At 45.4% G+C, this 5,705-nt stretch overlaps 1 pseudogene; it reads left to right on the top strand.

The window, feature by feature from the left end:
* Positions 1–4,490: 4,490 nt before the first annotated feature.
* LOC103201649 lies at positions 4,491–5,642 on the top strand (annotated as a pseudogene).
* Positions 5,643–5,705: the final 63 nt, after the last annotated feature.

Here is a 5,705-nt window from a genome sequence, read left to right as displayed (position 1 = left end):
CAAATTAAAAAAGACTTTGGTGTAGTGCCTAAAGGCATTTGACTGCTAACTAGAAGGCTGGCAGTTCAAACCCACCAGCCACTCCTAGGAAGGAAGATTGGGCAATCTACTTCCGTAGAGACACCACCTTGGAAACCCAAGGAGGGGTATCTCTGAGTCAGAAATGACTCCATGACAGTGAGTTAGGTTTCTCTGGTTTCAAAAGCAAGTGGGCAACACGGTGGCAATGAGGAAAAGGAAGACACAGAGAGGTACACAAGAGGTACAGATGACAAAGATAAACCCTTTTACATATATAATACTGCATTGTCAGTGATAACAAATGTTAATCTATGGGTAAAGAGATGGATTGATCAGGTATATAAGGTTGCCGGATGGTATTTCTACATGCATATTTGTATGTGCTGGCAGAATGTCCAAATATATGACAGAGCTAACAAGGGGCAAAGTTATGATAACTTCTCAGACACAGCCAATCACCCTGAGGGAGTGAGTCGTTAGAGCTGTGGGCTTGGGACCATAGTCACAGGGGACATCAAGCACAATTGGCATAATATACTACACAAAAACATTGTTCTACATTCTACGCTAGTGTAACTGGGGTCTTAAATGCTTGCAAGTGGCCATCTAGATGCAACAATGGGTCTCTCCTCGTCCAGGGCAAAGAAGAATGAAGAAAACCAAAGATGCATGGAAACAGTTAGTCCAAGGGACTATTGTCATTGATCCTCAGCCTATATGACTATTAGAGCAGAAGAATTAGGTGATGCCTGGCTACCACTGTCAACTACTTGGAAGGGGATCGGTGCAGGAGATCCTGGATAGAGTGAGAGAAAAATGTGGAACAAAACTCAAAATCATTACAAAAAAAAAAAAAGACCAGGTTTACTGGTCTGATAGTGCCTGGTGAGACCCCTGAGACTATGGCCCCTAGTTACCCTCCAGGTCTGGAATGGAATTCACTTCCATGGCTTCCAGCCAAACAACAGTGTTGTTGTTGTTAGGTGCCGTCAAGTTGGCTCTGATTCATAGTGACTCTAAGTACAACAGAACAAAACACTACTTGGCCCTGTGCCAGCTTCACAATCTTTGTTGTACTTGAGCCCATCATTGAAGCCACTGTGTCAATCCATCTTGTTGAGGGCCTTCTCCTTTTTCATTGACCCTCCACTTCATCAAGCATGATATCCTTCTCCAGGGAATGGTCCCTTCTGACAACATGACCAACTCAGGTGAGACGAAGTCTGGCCATTCTTGCTCCCAAGGAGCCCTTCCAGTTGCACTTCTTCCAGAACAGATTTGTTCGTTCTTCTGGCAGTCCATGTACAGTATTCTTCACCAACATCACAACTCAAAAGCATCAACTCTTCTTTTGTCTTTCTTATTAATTGTCCAGCTTTTACAACATATGAGGCGACTCAAAATACCATGGCTTGGGTTAGGCCCACCAAACAATAGACAGGCTTATAGGGTGTACTTTCATGTTAGGTAGATATACCCCTTAGAGAAATTAATCATGAGAGAACAGAAGGGCAGGGTTTGCACAGGAAGAGAGCTGGGAGTGGGGGGGGTTAGTGAATAGGAAAGAGGGGCACAGGGAAGAAGTCGGAGGAGAGCTGTTGCATTGGGGGGAATTGCAGTCAATGTCATGAAACAAAATGTGTATGAACTGCTTTATAAAAAATGAATTTGCGCTGTAAACTTTCACCCAAATAACAGTAATAATTTAAAAAAAAAAGACTTCCTTCTAATTTAAAATTTCCATTTCCCTAGAAAATTTCAAATGTTTCATCAAGACACTGCTTTCAGAGATTCCAAGGTGTGGATTTATATCCCATTAACATTATAATCATGGATCAATGGAGGATTAACTCAGAGAACAGTTTTACAAAATCTAGCATTATTTCAAGAATAAGACAAAAGAAACGTGAGTTGGAATTATTGTCAACTACCTAGGCTCTCCTTTCACACAGCTGCCATCAGCCTCTAAAATTAGATGGAACTAATTCAAAAGTGAAATAAGAGCAATAAGCTCTCTTGACTGTACTTGATCTTATCCTGTCTCCTTCCACTAACATAACCATTACCCACTGACTTCATTGCCTCCTGGTAAGTCAGATGGGCTGGGCACCCAGAGCAGGAGATAGTAATTAAGATGCAGTACATGGGTCTGAAGCAAAGAAATGAAGAAAATCAAAGTCATTTGGAACAATTACTCCAAAAATATAATGACCACAAAGACCTCAGCCTTCATGACCTTGAGACCAGAACTAGATGGTTACTGGCTACCAATGCCAACCACTTGCAAAGGGACCAAAGTTGGAGATCCTGGATCTGCAAGGAAAAATGTGGAACAAAATTCAAAACCACAATAATTACCAGAATTATTGGTCGGATAGAGACTGGTGGAGCCCCTGAGACTATGGCCCCAAGTTATCCTTCTGGCCTGGAAATAGACTCACTTCCATGGATTAGCTCTCAGGGCAACAGTAGAAAGACCTACAAGCAGAACACCTACCCCAGTGAGATGCGCTCCATAGATCACTCAACCATGAGACATCAGAAGGAGCATTCACATAGAGGGAAAGCTGGACAGACAGAAATGTATAGATAAGAAGGGCACAGGGAAGGGGTGGCCACAGGGAGGAGAGGGGATGAGAGTTTTTTTATGGTTGGGGATTGTAATTGGGGCTGTGAAATCAAATGTGCATGAACTGTTGAGAGTAAAACGAATCTGCTTTGTAAATTCGCACCCAAATCACAATAACAAATTTACGAAGATGTAGCACATGGTGTTGTTGTTGTTGTTATGTGCCGTCGAGTCGGCCCCGACTCATAGCGACCCCTCCTTGGGTTTCCGAGGCAGTATCACTACGGAAGTAGGATTGCCCAACCTTCCTTCCGAGGAGTGGCTGGTGGGTTTGAACCGCCAGCCTTCTGGTTAGCAGTCAAGTGCTTTTAGCCACTATGCTACCAGAGGTAGTGAGTACAAACTGCCATTTGATACCTCTGCAACACATGAGGTGTTCACACCACGCTTTGGCATAAAATGCCAGACTGCATGGAGAAGCATGGACAAGGTCAGCAGCAGTAAATATCATGCCCAAGTAGGGAGAAAAGTTGTGTTGGTGGCATGGTCCAGATATTCCCTATATTCATTGCTCTGCCCTTCCATCCTATCAGCTTGCTGGCCAGTCTAGAAAAGCCTGTCTGGTGGAGATGCTGGGAGCCACCTGCTGCTGTCACTAGAACTACTCATACTAGAAAATCCCCTGATTTACATACCCCTCCAGGATAATACAATCCCATTCTTGTGGAGAAGTGGAGAGGGAACTTAGTATACACCTATTCTGTGCCAGAAAGCCCCTGGGTAGTGCAAACAACTCGCTAAATCCGCTAAGAAAAGATTAAAAGTTCAAATCCACCCAGAGGTCCCTCAGAAGAAAGCCCTGGCAATCTACTTCTGAACAACCAGCCATTAATTCCTGTGAAGCACAGTTCTGTAACTGGGGGTAGTAGCTATGAGTCAAATCCTGACAACAGGATTGATATCATAAAACCATTTCTGAGATAAAGAACACTAAATAGGTCAAACCCAAGGAGGGGTCACTATGACTTGGGTCCGACTTGATGGCACATAACAACAACAACAAAACAAGTCAATGAGGTATGACTTCAACCTTAAAAAGCATTCTTGCTCGGTATTCAACAAGCCGCAGCAATCCGGCTGCGCATTGTGACCACTCCTGGGAGGCTCGGAAAGTCTGCTCCCACAGTCAGTGTGTGAGGGGCTCGCTGTATTCAGGACACTGCCCTCATTGCAGCTTGTCCCAAGGGCTCTGCATCCACAGCAGCTCTCTGTTAGCTGTGTCTGACCAGCCCCGTCAGAGCCTCTCTTGGAAAGCTGTTGTTATATGCCATCGAGTGAGACCTGACTCATAGTGACCCCTCCTTGGGTTTCCGAGGCAGTATCACTACGGAAGTAGATTGCCCCATCTTCCTTCCGAGGAGTGGCTGGTGGGTTTGAACCGCCAGCCTTCTGGTTAGCAGTCAAGTGCCTTAGGCACTACACTACCAGAGCTCCCCTTGGAAAGCTAGAGTATGAGATTTACAGAGAGTGATCAAGAAAGAGAGCTTCATCAGAGAGCCCAGGAAGACGGCGGTAGCTGGTGGTCGGTCTGGCGAGAGCTGCGCGGAGGACCCGCGCTGCGCTCCCCCTACCTCTCCGCGAGCTTCACCCACTCCTGGATTCGCCGGGCCTGGCGAAGAAGGGGGGGCGGGGGTCTCCCCGAGGCTGTGCTCCTGGAGCCGCCCGCTGGGCCTGGGCGGGGGTGCGTGGCCCGCCGCGGGTGGGCGGAACTCCTTCCTCTCCCGCCTAGACCTGGAGGCGGCGGCCACGGCGGGAGAGGGGAGCGGCGCCGGAGGTGCGGGTGGGTGGGTGCGGCGAGGAGGCGCGGGAAGAGGCGGCGAAGGGGATAGTGCCGCCATGGATGACAAAGACATTCACCAAGGAGCTGCACCCTTGAGTCTAGCAGCTGAATGAGCGTAAACAGCTTAAGGAGAACCTAGGGAGGACCCTATGCCAAAAGGGCTTCGGAATCTCTCCCACACACACCATTGTTGTTTATATTTTGGGCATTCTGGTGGGTGTGTAGTGATATCTCACTGTGGTTTTACTTTATTTTTTTTTTACTGTTTTGTTTTCTCTTGTGATTTGGGTGAACGTTTACAGAGCAAAAATCGTTTTCTATTCAACAGTTCATACACATTTTCTTTCATGGCATTTATTGCAATCTCCATAATGTAACAGCTCTCTTCCCACTTCTTCCCTGTGTCCTTCTTTCCTATGCATTTAAAGGGCTAAGGAAATTTTAGCAAAAGAATCAAATGTGCAGGAGTTCGTTATTCTGTTACCATTTGTGGAGATGGTCCTGGTCTTTAGAATTGGTGGAAAATCACCAGATACAAGCTCTGTATTGATGGGCAACTATGTAGACCGAGGGGATTATTCAGTGGACACTGTGACTCTTCTTGTGGCATTTAAGGTGTGTTACCTAGAACGGATTACAATATTGAGAGGAAACCAGGAAAGCCGACAAAATCGCTCAAGTAATATGGCTTTTATGAGGAACGTCTACAATGGAATGGAAATGCTAATGTTTGGACATATTTGACAGATCCCTTTGACTATCTTCCACTTACAATTTTAGTAATGGACAAATATTCTGCCTCCATGGTGGCCTCCATCCATATATACACTGGATCATCTAAGAGCCCTGGATCGTTTACAAAAAGCTCCACAAGAGGGCCCAATATATGATCTTTTACGGTCAGATCTGACAGTGGTGGGTAGAGTGTTTCTCCAAGTGGTGTTGGCTACACATTTGGACAAGATATTTCAGAAACACTTAACTATGTCAGTGGTCTTATACTGGTTTCTTGTGCTTGCTCACCAACTTGTAATGGAGGGATATAATTGGTGTCATGGTTACAACATGGTTACCATTTTCAGTGCACCCAATTACTATTAGTGCTTTGGGAATCAGGCTTCTACAAAAGAATATGTCTTCCTTCAGTTTGACTCAGTGTCTGGTTGTGGAGAGTCTCCTATTATCCAGTATACCCCTGGCTACTTCCTATAAATTGCTCCAGGGAAAATCTGCCTTTGTATGTAGAAGTATAAATATACCTGGAGATTATATATA

This window comes from Orycteropus afer, unplaced genomic scaffold (genome assembly GCF_000298275.1).
Source record: "Orycteropus afer afer isolate SDZICR_OR568_19922 unplaced genomic scaffold, OryAfe1.0 scaffold00157, whole genome shotgun sequence".
Classification (NCBI taxonomy): domain Eukaryota; kingdom Metazoa; phylum Chordata; class Mammalia; order Tubulidentata; family Orycteropodidae; genus Orycteropus; species Orycteropus afer.
The sequence above is the reverse complement of the archived record's forward strand: the minus strand, read 5'-3'. Positions and strand labels throughout refer to the sequence as shown.